At 42.7% G+C, this 497-nt stretch overlaps 1 non-coding gene across 1 annotated transcript; it reads right to left on the reverse strand.

Moving 5' to 3' along the window:
- Positions 1 to 226: 226 nt before the first annotated feature.
- On the reverse strand, positions 227 to 293 carry Smp_tRNA_00272_Gln_TTG.1.1. The gene has a single exon. It is a non-coding gene (tRNA).
- Between the last annotated feature and the right edge of the window lie 204 nt (positions 294 to 497).

Here is a 497-nt window from a genome sequence, read left to right on the forward strand (position 1 = left end):
AATTCATTTAGTATTGTTTGTTTGAATCTTCCCATCGATGTGTTAGGACTGCAACTGGTCAGTCTCTAATTGGCATATGTGCATACTGAGCGTATTGTCTCGATATAGCCTTAATTCACAAGCATTGTAAGCCAAGATGGATAGTGGCTAGCACTGGAATCCAGGACACGCATTTCGTTCTATTTGGGACTCGTCAGCTGGATATACCTGCATTTCAGAGTTGATGTTCATTCTGGGACTCGAACCCAATACCTTTCGCTTCAAACGCCATCACGTTATCCACTCGGCCACTGAGTCCTGATAGCCACTTGGCCACTTAGTTTCGAATTTCGCGAGGCGGGATCGTGGATGCGCACTTCTGAGGAGTCTCACAATAGGACGAAACGGCTGTCCAGTGTTTCCAGGTTCTCCATGGTGGTCTAGCTTCAATTGACTCGTGAATTCAACTATAATATTTCTATTTTTTTTCATACTCCATAATAGTTTATAAATTATAT

The sequence above is a fragment of the Schistosoma mansoni genome, chromosome 3, assembly GCF_000237925.1.
Source record: "Schistosoma mansoni strain Puerto Rico chromosome 3, complete genome".
In the NCBI taxonomy this organism is placed as follows: Eukaryota; Metazoa; Platyhelminthes; class Trematoda; order Strigeidida; family Schistosomatidae; genus Schistosoma; species Schistosoma mansoni.